This window comes from Puma concolor, chromosome D2 (genome assembly GCF_028749965.1).
Source record: "Puma concolor isolate L17-30 chromosome D2, mPumCon1.1.hap2, whole genome shotgun sequence".
NCBI lineage: Eukaryota > Metazoa > Chordata > Mammalia > Carnivora > Felidae > Puma > Puma concolor.
In genome coordinates, this window is record NC_141677.1 from 47,031,394 (window position 1) to 47,048,465 (window position 17,072).

General features: G+C 38.7%; 1 protein-coding gene across 11 annotated transcripts in view; it reads right to left on the minus strand.

Moving 5' to 3' along the window:
• The window catches only part of PTPN20 (protein tyrosine phosphatase non-receptor type 20), a 113,733-nt gene that overhangs the window by 93,644 nt on the left and 3,017 nt on the right, over positions 1-17,072 (minus strand). For 5 of the 11 annotated variants that reach the window (XR_015241687.1, XM_086680221.1, XM_086680222.1 and 2 more), the window contains exon 1: positions 16,831-16,967. The exons of 1 other annotated variant lie outside the window; for it this stretch is intronic. The gene's annotated coding sequence lies outside the window, so the exon portion shown is untranslated. Of the gene's footprint in view, positions 1-16,618; positions 16,725-16,830; positions 16,968-17,001; positions 17,038-17,072 lie in introns of those variants that run through there. 5 more of the 11 variants (XM_086680224.1, XM_086680223.1, XM_086680217.1 and 2 more) reach the window with 4 other exon arrangements.

The following is a 17,072-nucleotide window of genomic DNA, read 5'->3' on the forward strand; positions in this document are numbered from 1 at the left end:
TGACTCACTGTGCCTACACTGTATAAATGATGTGGTGTATGCTGAACATCTGTTTTCCTTCTGGACATCTGGAATTTCAGTGACCACCATCAGTCACACAAATACTGTGTGTCTTCATGACTGACCCCCAAGAAAGACCCTCAATGCCTAACCTCAGGTGAGCTTCCTAGGTAGACGTACTTCACAGGAGCTGTCACAATTTGTTGCTGGGGGAATTAAATACATTCTGTGTGACCCCACTAAGAGTGGACTCTGGAAAGCTTGCACATGGTTTCCTCCTGCAAAGGACTGAATGTTTGCATCCCTCCAAAATGCGTATGTTGAAACCCTAATCCCAATGTAATGGTATTTGGAGGTGGGGTCTTTGGGAGGTAGGTCGTGAGAGTGAGACCTCATGAATGGGATTAGGGCCCTTATAGGAAGCAGAGAGCTCTCTTTCCACCAGTGAGGACACAACAAGAAGATGGAAGTCTGCAACCTGGAATAAAGTCCTCATCAAAACCTGACCATTCTGGCACCCTGATCTTGGACTTTTAGTGTCCAAAACTGTGAGAAAGAAATGTTTGTTGTTTAAGCTACTCAGTTTATGGTATTTTGTTGAAGCAGCCTGAACTCGGACAAAAATTGGTTCTGAGAAGTGCCAATTTCTCAGGGGTGCTGCTGTAATGCAGGAGTGCTTTAGAACCGGGTAATGGGTAGAGGCTGGAAGAGTTTCAAGGTGCATGCTAGAAAGAGCCTAGACTGCCATGAAAGGACTTCTAAAGGCAATTCTTGTGAGAGCTCAGGAAGCAAAGAAGAGTGCTATGGACAAAGTTTCCATTTTCTTAGAGAATACATAAGTAACCACGAATAGGATTTTGGTAGAAATATGGATGGTAAAGGTGATTCTGATGAGGTCTCAAACTAAAATGAGGAACATGTCACTGCACAATGTTAAAGGGTCGAGGGGAAAAGGTGGACAGCATATATGAACAGGTAGAGAATTTAAGTAGAGTGACAGAAACTACTTTAAAAAAATCAAATGGAAATGCTAGAAATAGAAAACAATATCAGAGATAAAGGATTTCTTAGATGGATCTATTAGAAGACTGAACACAGCTGAAGAGAAGAATCGTAAGCTTGAAGACAGGTAAATAAAGATGATCCAAAATGAAATAAGCAGATGAGTGAAAATCAGAAGATCGTTCAAAAGTAGTGGATCATTATCGAATGGCCTAATTTCTGTATAAGTGGAGTCACCAAAAGAGAGAATACCTGAGAAATGTCCATAATTAATATATGGTAAGAAATCACAAATCAAAGATGTGTTCAGAACCTCAATTGGGGGGAGGGGGGAGTGTATGAATTACACACATCATAGTCCACATGCTGACAAACAAAGATATTGTGGGAATCTGGGAGGGACCTATGAAAAAACTGACAGAATTCAGGGTCAGCATACTTGCACTAAAAGATGTTAAAAGAAGTTCTTCAAGAAGAAAAGTAGGCCACAGATGGAAATTTGAAGTTACATACCAAACATGTGGAAAATACCAAAAACGGTAAGAATGCCAAAGAATGGTAAAAATATAAAGGATTTTTTAATCTCTTTAAAAGATAATTGCGACTTCGGGTTTAGCTTTAATGGGCAAAGAGCTAGGAAGTCATCACTCTCATCTCCACAAGAAAAAAAGATGAAGAAAGTAAAAATCAATGACTTTTCTTAGATCCACCAGCGGACTGAGGTGGCAGAGAAAATCGCCACTCCAAATCTGGAGAGACAGGCAGATACATACAAGTGCTGCTGAGATCAGCTTACCTACAACAGAGGCATCAGAGCCGGTAGGGAGTAGAGAGAATTAAGCTCACTGCTTTTACAAAGTGCTGTAGGCTGAGCGTGGACTACTTTGAAAGCGAAAAACCCCTGAGGTGAAGGAGGTCAGAAGGTACAGACTTCCAGTTATAAAGTAAACAAGCCCTGGAGATGTCACATACAGCAGGTGACTAGAGTCAATAAAACTGTAGTGTATATTTGAAAGTTGCTCAGAGAATAGGTCTTGAAAGTTCTTACCACGAGAAAAGAATAACAATTGTGCGGTGACGGATGTTATTTAGTCTTATTGTGCTGATCTCCCAATATATACAAATATCGAATCATTATGTGGTTCACCTGAAATTAATATAACATTCCATGCCAATTCTATCAATTCTTTAAAAAATGGGAAAAAGACAGAATTCGCCTAAAGGAGAGAAAGAAATTAACAATACGCCTTGAAAATAACCCAACATGATTAAATAACAGGAAAATGCAAAATAAAACTGCAGTAAGATACCATTACTCCAACTAGAAATCCCAAAATTACAAAGGCTAAAAATTGGAAGTGTTGACATGATTTGGAAAAATTACAAGTGTTGGCAATGATCTGGACAAATTATGTATTCTCACGTATAGTGGGAGAGTGTAAAATGATACAAATGCTTATAAGTAAAGTGTGGCAGTTTCTTTTTACATTACATATGTACTTACCACAGAAGCAGCATGCTCACTCTTAGATATTTACTAAGAAAAATTTATTAAGCAAAATGAAAACTTACACGCACATAAAGACTTGTTCATCAATGTTCATAGCAGTGCTTTTCATAATAATTCCAACCTTAAAACAGTCCAAATGCCCCTCATTGGATGATGTATAATCATAGAATGGAATGAAATACTGTTCCAAAATAAAAAGGGGTGAAGTGAAAAAAACAAACAACTGAGGGTCCAGACTTGCAAAAGCCTCAATACTTATATGAATTTTAGCTCCAAGAACTCCACTGGGTTCCCATGAGAAAAAATATTTTAAAACATACCCTTGTATTTTAGATGGGGGAGGGGAGAACAGCGTAACCAATTTGGGACAATTGGACAATAGGGACAATTTGCATTGTCCCTAAAGCGTTCTCCATAACAAAAGCCTGCACTCCAAGGAAGAGTACTTGACTAGAGCTTTATCTGACCTGGAGGAAGAGCAACCGCCAACTCTAGCCTCCTCTAGCCATCTGTCTTAGGTAAAGAGATAAGAAAAGAGACTAATCAACAATTCAGAAAATCACATCCTGAGGACTCAGGCCCACCAAAAATACAAGATCTAATCCTAAAATTACACAATGCTTTTCTTCCTCAAAGCCCTACCATATCATCTAGGCTTCAGTATGCTAGCATATGTTAGCAGTGCATTATAACTGAAAAAGTTGCAAGCTGCAAGTTATAAACTCCATGTAAGGAGGAGTTCTTAGGAAAACCTAGAGACAACAGAGGTATGGAAAGATTTTTTTTTTTTTAAAAGAAAGAAAAAGAAAGAAACTAGAAGAAACTGCAAGCTCTGACACCTACAGCTATAGGAAACATTAGACAAGAGTCCAGTTTCCAGCCAGAATGACACAAAATCTCACTCTAAAAGCCTAAAGGAGTGCCTGGGTGGCTCAGTTGGTTGGGCAGCTCACTACAGCTCAGATCATGATCTTGCAGTCTGTGAGTTCGAGCCCCACGTGGGGCTCTGTGCTGAGAGCTCAGAGCCTGAAACCTGCTACCAATTCTGTGTCTCCCTCTCTCTGCCCCTTCCCTGCATGCTCTCTCAAAAATAATAAACATTAAAAAAAATTTTAAAGCCTACGGACCTCAGTTCTTATTATTCAAATACTATGTCTGACTTTCAAGAAAAATTACAAAACATTCTAAACAAGCAAAAGAAAAACCTTACCATCTAAAGAGACAAAGCAAGGGGCGCGTGGGTGGCGCAGTCGGTTGGGCGTCCGACTTCAGCCAGGTCACGATCTCGCGGTCCGGGAGTTCGAGCCCCGCGTCGGGCTCTGGGCTGACGGCTCAGAGCCTGGAGCCTGTTTCCGATTCTGTGTCTCCCTCTCTCTCTGCCCCCCCCCCCCCGTTCATGCTCTGTCTCTCTCTGTCCCAAAAATAAATAAACGTTGAAAAAAAAAATTTTTTTAAAGAGACAAAGCAAGTTCAGAACTAGATTCCAATATGACACACATATCCAGTAGGGATTTAACAAAAACTAAGAGCTCTAGGAAAAAGAAGTAATAATGTGTAAGAATATATGGGTCATGGACACAAACAATGGCAAACTGTAAAAATAAATAAATAAATAGGAAATGTTCAAAGTAAAAAACACTGTAACATAAATGAAGAATGCTTGTGATGAACTCATCAGTAGATTGGACATGGCTGCAGAAAGAATCAGCAAGCTTGAAGACACGTCAACAGAAACCTCCCAAACTAAAAAGAAAGAGAAAAAAGAAGGGGTGTAGGGGATAGAACAAAATATATAAGAACTACTGGGCAATTTTAAAAAGTGTAACATATGTATAATGAGAATGCCAGAAGGAGCATAAAGGAAGGGAGGGAGGGAAGAAGAGAGGGAGGGAAGAAGGTGGGGAAGGAAGGAACAGAAATACCTGAAGTAAAAATAATCAAGACTTTCCTCAAATTAATGACAGACATGAAACCACAGAACCAAGATGCTCAGAAAACACCAAGGAGGATAAATATCCAAAGCATATTATATTCAAACCGAAGAAAACCAAAGACAAAGAGAAAATCTTGAAAGAAGTGAGAAGGGGGGTAAATACAATACCTATAGAGGAACAAAGACAAGATTTACATCTGATTTCTTGTAAGAAACCACACAAACAAAAAGACCATAGAGTACTTTAAATGATGAAAGGAAAAAAAAAAAAAACCAATTTAGAATTCTGCATACAGTGAAATTATCCTTCCAATGTGAAGGAGAAATAAAGACTTGCTCAAACAAACAAAAACTAGGGGATTTTCCCCAGACCTCCACATAAGAAATTTTAACAAAGTTCTTCAAAGAAAGGAAAAGGCCAGAAACTAAGAACATCACAGAAAGAATAAATGAAGGTCAAGTAGAATCTCTTGTTTTTCCTATTCCTAATTGATCTAATAATTTTTCAAGTAATAATGGCAACAATGTACTGGGTGATTATAGCATATGGATAAATGAAATGAATGACAGCAATGTCATAAGGGATAGGAGGGAAAAATTGGGACTACTGTGTAATAAGATAAATGTGTAAGGCAAAATGGGGAGTACCCATGAAACAGCATAATGTTATTTGAATGTAGACTTACATTTATTATAAATGTATACTGCAAACACTAAGGTAACCACTAAAAAAAATAATTTTTTAATTAAGAGGACAGAAAATGATTTACCATAAGTGACTGACCACAAAATGATTAATTAAAATCAAGGAAGGCAGAAAAATGGAGGAAGATAAAGAAACAAAGAACAAGTACAAGTAGAAAACAGTTACAAACACAGTAGATATTAACCCCACTATATTATTATCACTTTAAATATGAATAGTCTAATAAATACATTCACATGTCAGAGTAGACTTTTTAAAAGCCTCCAATATAACTTGTCTCTCAGAACCCCACTTTAAATATAAAGACAAAGATAGATTTTTTTAGATAGGGAAAGAAATAGATATAGCATGCTAACACTAATCAAAAGGAAGCTAGAGTATCTATATTAATCTCAGGCAAAGCAGACTCCAGAACAAGGAAAGTTACCAGAGACAAGGGGTGGCACTACATAATGATAAATCGTCCATTCTCCAAGAGGATATAACAGTCCTTAACAGGTACACATCTAACAAAGTGTCAAAATATGTGAGGCAAAAAGTAATAAAACTACAAAGAGAAAGAAACAAATCCACTATTTTAGTTATAGAAATCAGCACCTTTCTATCAGTAGTGGACAGATTCAGTAGTGGACAAAATCAGTAAGGATACAGTTGAGCTGATCAACACAAGCAATCAACTGTATCTGACATTTATCAAATACTTCCTTCAACAATAGCAGAATAAGCACTCTTATCAAGCTTACATGGAACATTCACAAAGACAGGTCACATCTCAAGCCACAAAACATACTTTAAGACAAATTGGAAAGAGTATAAATCATACAAAATATGCTCTAAAAACACTGTGAAATTAAACTAGAAATAAGTAACAGAACGATAGCTGGGGATTAAACAACATGTGATTAGATAACACAGAAGTCAAAGAAGTCTCAAGAGAAATTTTAAAATATTTTGAACTAAATGAAAATTGAAATACAACTTATCAAAATTTGTGAGATACAGCAAAAGCAATGCTTAGGAATAAATTTAAAGTACTAAATACATATATATAAAAAAGAAAGATAAAATCAATAACTAAGCTTCTACCTCAAGACATTAAAGAAAAAGGGGCAATATAAACCTAAAACAAGCAAAGAAAGAATAAAAATTAAAGCAGAAATAAATGAAGTTGATAACAGCAAATCAATAGAGAAAATCAATAAAACCAAAAGCTGGTTCTTTGTAAAGATAAATAAAATAGATAAACCTATAACCAGGATAACCACGGAAAAAAGTGAGCCAATACCAAGTACTAATATCAGAAATAAAAAAGGATTATCACTACTGATTCTACGGACATTAAAAGAATAAGAGAGGAATATCATCATGCCCTCAAATTTGATAACTCAGATTAAAGAGATCAATTCCTTATAAAACATAAACTACCAATATTCACAAAAGAAAAAGTTAATCATCTGAATGAGCCTATGTCTATAAAAGAAATTCAATCAATAAAAATATACCAATTACCTCCAATCTCTTCCATAAAACAGAATCATAGAGAACACTTTCTAACTCATTCTATAAAGCCAACATTGCCCTAACATCAAAACCAGATGAAGACATTAAAAGAAAAAAAAAACTATAGGCCAAAATCACTCATGAACACAGATAAAAAAATCAACAAAACTATCAGCAACTGAATCCAAAAATATATCAAAATAATTATACACCATGACCAGCAAAACTTATTCCAAGTATGCAAGGTTGGTTCAACATGTGAAAACCAACTGACGTAATGCAACAAAACAGTCTAAAGAAGAAAAATTATATTATCACGCCAATATACATAGAAAAAACATTTAACAAAATCCAAACACATTCATGATAAAAAAAAAACTCTCAGGAAACCAGGATCAGAGGAGGGGAACTTCCTCAACTTGACAAAGAACATCTACAAAAACATCTACAGGTAACTTAATGATGATAAACTAGACGCTTTCTTCTAAGATGGGGAACAAGGCAAGGATAACCTCTCCCACCATTCCTATTCAAGACCAAATTATAGAAGTCCTACCTAATGCATAACACAAGGGAAATAAAAGATACACAGATTAGTAAGGAAAAAATAAAACTACCTTTCATCTCAGATGACATGATTGCCTAAGAAGAAAATACCAAAGAATCAACAACAACAAAAGAACTCCTGGAACTAATAAGGAATTATAGCAAGGTTGAAGGTTGAAGTTAATATACAAATGTCAATTCCTTTCCTATATACCAGCAATGAACAAATGAAATTGGAAATAAAAAATACATCATTACATGGCTTCATCCAAAATGAGATACATAGGCATAAATTTAACAAAATATGTGCTGGATGTATATGAAGAACTCTACAAAACTAATGAAAGAAAGGAAACGTCTAAATAAATGAAGAAATATTACATGTTCATGGATAGAAAGACTCAAAATTGTTAAGATCTCAATTCTTCCAAATGTGTTTTATAGAGTCAGTGCAATCTCAGTCAAAATCCCAGCAAGTTGTTTTGTAGTTACCAATAAACTCATGCTAAAGTATATGTACACAATGAAACACTACATGGCAATGAAAAAGAATGAAATATGGCCTTTTGTAGCAACGTGGATGGAACTGGAGAGTGTGATGCTAAGTGAAATAAGCCATACAGAGAAAGACAGATACCATATGTTTTCACTCTTATGTGGATCCTGAGAAACTTAACAGAAACCCATGGGGTAGGGGAAGGAAAAAAAAAAAAAAGAGGTTAGAGTGGAGGAGAGCCAAAGCATAAGAGACTCTTAAAAACTGAGAACAAACTGAGGGTTGATGGCAGGTGGGAGAGAGGGGAGGGTGGGTGATGGGTATTGAGGAGGGCACCTTTTGGGATGAGCACTGGGTGTTGTACGGAAACCAATTTGACAATAAATTCCATATTAAAAAAACAAATAAAGTATATGTGAGAAAGCAAAAGATTCAGAATAATCAACACAATACTGAAGAACGAAGTAGGAACTGACACTTCAGGGTTTCAAGATTTACTATAAAGATACAGTAATCAATACAGCATGACATGGTGGGGAAAAAAAACAAACAGATCAACAGAGAGACCCACACAGACCCACACAAATTTGGTCAACTGATCCTTGATAAAAGAGCAAATGCAATTCAATAGAGAAAGAAAATTCTTTCTGACAAACGGCACTGAAACAACTGGACATCCATATGCAAAAAAAAAAAAAAAAACAAAAAAAACTAGACTTTACACTTTTAAAAAATTAATTCAAAATGGATTATAGGCCTAAATGTAAAGCACAAAATTATAAAACTTCTAAAAGATAACTGTATTGGTGCCCAAGGGCTATCATAACAAAGTACCACAAACTGGGTGACTTTAAAAAAAAAAAAAACTGGGGTGCCTGGGTGGCTCAGTCGGTGAAGCATCCGACTTCGGCTCAGGTCACGATCTTGCAGTTTGTGAGTTCGAGCCCCACTTTGGGCTCTGTGCTGACAGTCTGGAGCCTGGAGCCTGCTTTGGATTCTGTGTCTCTGTCTCTCTCTGCTCCTCCTCCTCCACTCTGTCTCTCTCTCTCTCAAAAATAAATAAACATTTAAAAAGTAAAAAAAAAAAAAAAACAAAAAAACACCTCCTAAATAGCTCAACAATTAAAAAAAAATACTTAATGGGCAAAAGATCTAAACTGATGTCTCACCAAAGAATATATGCAAATGGAAAATAAGCATATGAAAAGCCGTTCAACATCATATGTCATTAGAGATCTGCAAGTTACAACAATGAGATGTTACTACATACCTATTAGGCTAAAATCCAAAAAAACCTAAGCAAACCAAATGCTGTTAAGGATGGAGATACATTGCTGGGAATGCCAAAATGGTACAGCCACTCTGGAAGACAATTTAGCACATTCTTACAAAGCTAAGCATAGTATTTCCATATGATCTGGCAACTGTACTCCTAGGTATTGACCCAATTGATTTTAAATATATATCCACACAAAACCCTGTGTTCAAATGTTGATAGCCGCTTTATTCACAATCATCAAAAACAGGGGTGGGGGAGGTGGAGCTGGAAATGCCCAAACTGTCCTTTATTAGTTGAATTGATAAACAAACTGCAGTACATCCACCCAATGTAGTATTATTTGGTGATAAAAGGAAATGAGGGGGCACCTGGGTGGCTCAGTAGGTTAAGCGTCCAACTTCAGCTCAGGACATGATCTCACCGTTCCTGAGTTCAAGCCCCACGTTGGGCTCTGTGCTGACAGCTCAGAGCCTGGAGCCTGCTTCAGATTCTGTGTCTCCCTCTCTCCCTGCCCTTCCCCCGCTCATGCTCTGGTTCTCTCTCTTTCTCTCAAAAATAAAAAAATATTAAAAATTTTTAAAAAATAAAGAAAAAGAAAAGAGCTATCAAGCTATAAATAGATATGTAGGCACCTTAAGTGAATGTTGCTAAGGAAAAGAAGCCAGGCTGAAAAGGCCACATACTGGATGATTTCAACTATACTACAAGTCTTTTATCATATATGTATTTTGCAAAATCATCTCCAAGTGTGAGACTTGTCTTTATTCTCTTAACAGTACCTTTCACAGAAGTTTTTAATTTTAATAAAGACTAAATTATCATTTTTTTTTCTTTCATGGTGATCCATGGATGATTCCTTTTGGTGTAGTATCTAAAAATTCATTGCTGAAACCAAGGTCACCCATATTTTCTCCTGTGTGATTGTTGTGGGCAAACGGTATTCCCTAAAAAGATATTTTGAAGTCCTAACCCCCAGTATCTGTGAACATAAGCTTTTTTGGAAATAGGCTATTTGCAGACGTAATTAAGATGAGGTCCTAATGCAATGACTGATGTCCTTTTAAGATAAGGAAAATCTGGACACAGACAGAAGAAAAAATCCATATGACAAGAGAGGCAAAAACTGGAGTGATGTGTCTACAAGCCAAGGACAGCAAGCATTGCTGGCAACCACCAAAAGTTAGGAAGGAGCAAGGAAAGATCCTTCTGTAGAAACTTCAGAGAGAGCATGGCCTTGCTGACAAAATCTCAGAATCTTGCCTCCAGAACTGTGAAAGAATACACTTCTGTTTTCTTACAGACATCCAGTCTGCGGTACTTTGTTATGGCAACCCTAAGAACCAATACATATTTCGGTACCATGAAGTACAGTGTTGTATAATAGATACCCAAAAAAAATGTGGAAGTGGCTTTGTAATTAGGTAATGGATAGAGGACATAAGAGTGTTGAGGCACATTATAGAAAAAGCCTAGTATGCCTTGAAAAGACTGTGGGTAGGGGCGCCTGGGTGGCGCAGTCGGTTAAGCGTCCGACTTCAGCCAGGTCACGATCTCGAGGTCCGTGAGTTCGAGCCCCGCGTCAGGCTCTGGGCTGATGGCTCAGAGCCTGGAGCCTGTTTCCGATTCTGTGTCTCCCTCTCTCTCTGCCCCTCCCCCGTTCATGCTCTGTCTCTCTCTGTCCCAAAAATAAATAAACGTTGAAAAAAAAAAATTTAAAAAAAAAAAAAAAAGAAAAGACTGTGGGTAGAAATGTGGACATTAAAGGCGACTCTGGTGAGGGGTCAGAAAGAAAAGAGGGGGATGGTGTAAAAAGCATCTCCAGTCTTCGAGAATACATGTACCGTCCAAGAAAAGAATGTTGCTAGAAACATAAACTTTAAAGGTTCTTCAGGCTAGGCCTTAGAAGGAAATAATGAGAGACGCCTGGGTGACTCAGGCGATAAGCATCCAACTCTTGATTTCGGCTCAGGTCATGATCTCATAGTTTGTGAGATCAAACCCCACATCAGGCTCTGTCCTGACAGTGTGGAGCCTGGAGCCTGTTTCAGATTCTGTGTCTCCCTCTCTCCCTGCCCCTCCCCTGATTGTGCTCTGTTTATCTCTCTCTCAAAAATAAATAAACATTTAAAAAAAATTTTTTTCCAAATGAAATAATGAACATATTATTGGATACTGGAAGAAAAGCAATCATTGTTACAAAGTGGCAAAAACTGCCTGAAATGTGTTCTACTGTTGGGTCGAAGTAGAACTTGTAACTACAGTTGCCTTAAACAAAGTGGAGGTGAGGGGCACTGACCACCCCCACCCCCGCCATGGTAAAAAGTACACCTATAACTTTTGACTCCCCAAAAATGTAACCACTTATACTCTACTATTGACTGGAAACCTTACCAATAACACAGAGCCAACTGACACATCTGAATGTATCATATCTACAGATATATCACATCTGTATGTCTCATATACTATATTCCTAAAGTAAGCTAGAGAAAAGATGATGTTATTTAAAATATCTTAAGAGAAAATACACTTATAGTACTACATTTATCAAAAAAAAAAAAATCCACATATAAGTGGACCCATGCAGTTCAAACCCATGTTATTCAAGGGTCAACTGTAATGAACTTGGATATTTAGCTGAGGATATTCCTAAGCAAAGTGTAGAAGATGTGACCATGGGTTCTCCTTGCTGCCTATATAAGAAAATGCAAGAGGGAAGAGATAAATTGAGAAAGGAATTGTTAGGCGAAATGGAACCAGCATTTAATGATTTGCAATATTCTCAACCTATCCAATATATCATGCTCTGGAAACAAGACTAAAGGTATGGTTTGACAAACTTCGGTAAGAGCATGGCCCTGCTAATAACTTGATTTCAGACTTCTAGCTTCCAGAACTGTGAAAGAATGCATATATTAGGACACTAAGAGCACAAACCACAAAAGAAAAATTTGGAAGACTCTTAAAAATTTTTCTTAATCCCATTCTTCAAAAGATTACATTAAGAAAATATAAAGATAAGCCACACACTGGAAGAAACACCTATATGGAAAAGGACTTGTATTCCAAACATGTAAAGACCCTTATAAACTCAAGAAGACAAACAACCCAAGTTTTTTTTTTAATGAGCAAAATATTTGAATAGACACTTCACCAAAGAAAAAACTACAGATGGTAAATTAAACATAGGAAAAAAACGCTCAACACCATTTGTCAACAGGAAAATGCAAAAGGAAACAATGAGATGCCACTACACACTTATCAGGATGGCTAAAATGAAATACAATCACACGAACAATACAAAGCAGTTCTGGCAAAAATGGAACAACTGGAACTCTGATGCACCGCTGTCAGGACCCCTTTACTCACTACCTTGCCTTAGTTTTCTTAAAAGCACTTTCCATTACCTTAAGATTTACCTATGTATGCAAGTCCTTGTGTATCTGCTCATATGTGTACTGTCTATCTCCCTCCGTATAAGTACCACGAGGCTGGTGACCTGGTCTGTCTTGTCACCACAGTGTCACCTCAACACCAAGATGAATGGTAGAAAGTGGGCACTCAATACATATGTATTAAAAGGCAGTAAGAAGCAGAAAGAAGTGACACAAAGATAAGTAAATTTGCAAAAGCAAGGAACCCAGTCATAGCAGCCTACAGAGGGGCAACCTGATGTAAAAGAAAGTAAATTTAGACCGCCAGGACTGTGCGCATTCGAATTATCTGGGGAGCTCTGCACAATACGGATTGCAGGTCACATCAAATGAATGAAATCAGAGAATGGGATCCAAGTATTGATCATTAAAGTTCTCCAGATGATCCTAGTGTGCAGTCAAGATTAAAAACTACTGAGGAAATGGAACCTAGGCTTTGGAGCTGTACCTACTTGGGTGAAAATCTTGGGCAAGTGACATAACCTCCCTCTGCCCCAAAAATCTCATCTATAAAATGGGAACAATATATACCTCCCAAAGACTGAGATTCTATATAAAGCTCTAAGTAAATGTTAATGTGCCTCTCCAGGGCAAGCTTGATGAAATCTTCATTGCTTGGTATGACAAATGCTACTTCAATCATCAATTCATATCTTCCATTGTTACCTGATTATTGAAGTGAACATTTGCATTGGAGAGGTTTAGAAATGCTAACTTTCTCAGTGTTCTGATGATGAGATGCCACCTGAAGCTATGTCCATTTTAAATCTATGAGTAACTAAACTTTGAAGGGAAATCTAACTTATTATTTATACCAGCGATTCTCAAACCTGGATGCAGGTTAGAATCAACTTAAGCTTTTTTAAAAATAATCCATACCAAATGTCCAGACCTTGCGAAAGCCCATTAAATCAAAATCCTTGGGGTAGGTCCAGAGCATGAGTATTCTTTAAAAGGCTAATTGATCTGTAATTCTAAAACACAGTCAGGGCTGAAAAATACTTATTTGCACTAATGACACCCCATGCTAACTACATATCCGAGTCATTTGTGGAGCTCTCAAAAAAAATAGATGGATTCCAGAACCCTGCCATAACTTAGTCATTCCGAGTCCATGGACATGGAACTTGGCATTTTGCAAAGCATCATAAAACTTCCCCCTGGTGATTCTGACAGAAACCCGCAGGGAACCACTACCTTATACTATGAATTTACTCTCTCTGTTGTGTACCAGCAAAGGTCCTTTAGAACTTTCCTGGCATGTTTAGAACTTTCATGGCCGCCCATGCCAAGCCTTCCCAGTTTCTTTTAATCAGTAACTGATGCAATACATCACAGCAAGTCTAAAGTCTACAGACCTTTTCAAAACATTTTCATGTGCAGACTACTGACCCACATCATTTACCACACACTGTGCCCAGCACCAGCTATGCAGTCCGCTGGCCTTTCTAACCAAATCCCATTAGGCTGCCGATTTGGGAATGGCAAAATGGAATGCCCAGGCCTCATTTCCCTTTAAGTGGTATGTGATACCAGGACTAATGACATTAACCTCACTGGTCAGATGAGTCTGAATGAAATCCAAGTTGTTTTCTGCACCTAGAGGCAAACTTAAATTTGCTTCCCTCAGACATAATAAAATCTAAGGAAAGGTGATCTCTTAATTAGGAGCATTAACAGAGTGCCCTGTAATTTTCAAGCTCTACTAAACCCAGCAGCAGGACCCTTAGTGAATGATTTTAGGGGAGTCAATCAGTACACATACCACCCTGGCTGCATTACCAGACAGATGGTAATAGCATTTAAACAACCAGGCATTATTCTTAAGCTTATTAAATACATTAATTCATGTAATCCTCAAAATAACCCTATTGAGCACATACTGTACTTTTATTATTCCCATTTCATGAGTTAAAAAAAAAAAATACACACGGAAGTTAAATGAGTTCCAAAGACACAGAGCTAGTAAGTGGCAGTTTTTGAACCCAGGCAATTTGCTTCAGTCTGTTACCTTAACTAGTAGATGAGTGATGGCCAAACAATCTTTAAAAAAATTAAAAAAAAAAAAATTAAGTTAGTCCGCAGCAAACACTGGATATCAGACTATGTGTACTGTGGGTAAGTGACTTAACCTCTCTGTGCCATTTCTGCACATGAAAAATAGAGAGGACAGTACCTGCCTCAGTGAGTTGGGGTGAGGATTAAACAAGACAATGCATGTGATGTGCTTAGAACGACACTTGACATTTTTAAGAGCTGTCAGTGTCAGCCATTATTGTTATTTGTACCATAATACGGCCCAAGTGGTTGGGGAGAAATGACAACCTACTAAACTGAAAATCCTCTCTGGTGATCTTAGATCTGTAGATTCTGTAAAGTCCCAGTATATCAGACCCGATAGGAAACACAAAACAGACTTTCACGAGAACTTTGTAACTGTTACTGTGACAAAGCCCCAGCCCATCCAGGCCAAGACTGAATGAGTCTGCCAGTGACACCCCTGTTTGCTATAGTTTAGCCTTTTTAAGCCAACATCCCCTATTATCAGGCTATATAAATACAACACATTAGGAGACAGGCTTCGAAATAACTGCAAACAGTGGACTACAGGACCCTGTCAGTTGGTAAAGGTCAGCACCCCTCCCCCGGTTATATGTGCATAAACCAAAAGAAAAACAAAACGAGAGCTCAAAAATAGGTAACATTCATCATGTGCTTGCTACTTATTAAATGTTTTCCATAGGTTGCTTCATTTAATCCTCAAAACACCGTTCCAGGGGCTAACATTCCCAGAGAAAACCACAGAACCCCACTGGTCGATCTCACTCTAAATTCATTTCTACACACCTCGAACAGGTATTCAACACTGCCTGACAGTCCAATCCCATTTCCCTAGTCACTTCACTTCTCCACTCTGCGGAAGAACTACGTCACATGCGTCTCCTCAAGAGTCTAACACCTCTTCTCCTCTCCCCCACTGTCCTCTCAGTCAATGACTGCATTACAGACAGATGGTGCCACTACCACCTACCTGCATCTGCACCTGTTGTCTCGGCTTCCCCTCTAGTGATACTGGAATATGTGCTCCTGATCAATTCAAAGCCAACCACCCACCTGCTCTGGATCTCCTCCCCTCTCAGATATTCAACGACCTACCCTGTAATGTTCCCCTCTCTCATCTGCATCATTTCTCTCTTTCTAGGAGTTCAATCCTACTGGCATATAAATATATTCTAGTTTCTTCTATCTTGGAAAAAAAAAAAAAAACCCACTTGACCTAAAGGCCCCTCTAGTCCAAAAAGTTATTCTTGTTAAAATGATTAAAATCCTAATTCCAAATCCATCTTACACAGTGGCATTCGCCACAGTTAACCACCACTTCCTTCTTTTTTTGGCTTCCCTTTTTCTTTTCTGGGTACACTCTCAACCTAGGTGGTTTCAGCCAGTCCCTTAGTTTAAATACCATCTATGTGGTAGTGATTCCAAAGCCCTGACATCGCACAGGACTTCAGATACAAATTTCCAATGGCCTCTCTGACATCTCAACTTAAAAATCTACTAGATTTGTCATGTATATTTCACCATAATAAAACAAAATAAATCTACAAGGTGACAGATGGAGAGAGGGATGGAGAGATAAATCAATATGTGAAAAATAAAAAAACAACACAAGAACAAGTGTGGTTAAATGTTAGTGGTGGGACCTAGGTGGCGGGTATACAGAGTTCAGTGGAAAATTCTTTCCAACTATGTTGTTTGTATGTCGCACGTTGGGGGAAAACCTAGTAGGCATCTCAAACCTAACATATTCAAAACATTAATTCTTGGTTCCACCCCTTCCAAAAATGAAACCTACACCCCACCTACATTTTTCCCCATCTCATTAAACAGCAAGACAAAAGAGTAGGCGAGGCAAAAACCCAGGACGCAGCTTTGACTAGCTATCTTCCCCTCTGGACTATAACTCCATCAAAGCAGGGGCCCTGCCTATCTTGTTCATGTATATCCCCAACTTCGAGAGCAGTGCCTGGCACACAGGAGGTGTTCAAAACTAGCTGCTGAATTAACTGATGAATTAATGCTCCGTTTCTTGCTAGGCCCCTCAACCCTCATTGGTCCTTGAGTGAGACCGGAGTTCTTGGCCTCGAAACCTCCCCAGCCCAGGCCAGCGAGGACCATACCATGTCTTAGTATCTGATTATGGCTTCTTACCAATCATATCGGCTCCATGCTTCTCAATGAGAGTTCAAGGCCTTTCTTTACCACAGAGCCAAAGTGTTTCCTGCCCCAAACCTGTCACACACAGGAACCACAACACATGTCACAGTACAGCTGGACATCACACTACACAGGCTGAGTCTCCCCCCCCCCCCCCCCCCCCGGCCTTGGCTTCTCTTTGCCCAGGGCCTGCCCAAAACCAGCACCTGCAGGCCTCCTGGGGACTGGGGCCACAACACACTCCTTCTGCCCCTGGGCATCAAAGGCATCTTCCTCTCCGGGCCACCGGGTGAGCCCAAGACGGCACTCTCACGCTGCTGCGCAGCAGCCTCCCCCACCCTCCCCGCTACCACTTGGCCCCAGCCACAATTCCTCACCTGGCCTGCCCCGCCCTGCGTGGCACCAACCGCCCCCTGCCCGCCCCCAGCCCGCCTTGCCAGTTGGGTTC